Genomic DNA, 396 nt, shown 5'->3' with positions numbered 1-396 from the left:
AATAATAATAATAAATCTACCTCAGAGGGTCGCTATGACAATTAAATAAGTTAATACATGTAAAGCAGCATGTAGCCTGCACTCAGTAGATATTTGCTGTTTACTTAATTATTATTGAGATTATAGAGCCTAGACTTGGAAGGGCCAATGTGACATGGGCCAACATCGCTATAACAACGTCCCGTCTCCCCTTAAACTGACAAGGAGCCTTTCCTGCTTCGTGAGGCAGTTTGCTCCTTTCATTAACACGTTCCCCATTAGAAATATCTTCCTAGTATATTTGGCTAAATCCGGCTCGCACAACATACTTCCTCCCCCAGTTCTATTTCCGCCCTGGGAGAGGGACAGAATGAAGCCACGCCTCTCACTTGGCAGTGCTTCTGAGCGGAGGAGCCC

The sequence above is a fragment of the Pteropus alecto genome, unplaced genomic scaffold (assembly GCF_000325575.1).
Source record: "Pteropus alecto unplaced genomic scaffold, ASM32557v1 scaffold40, whole genome shotgun sequence".
In the NCBI taxonomy this organism is placed as follows: Eukaryota; Metazoa; Chordata; class Mammalia; order Chiroptera; family Pteropodidae; genus Pteropus; species Pteropus alecto.
Note: the sequence above shows the minus strand (reverse complement) of the source record.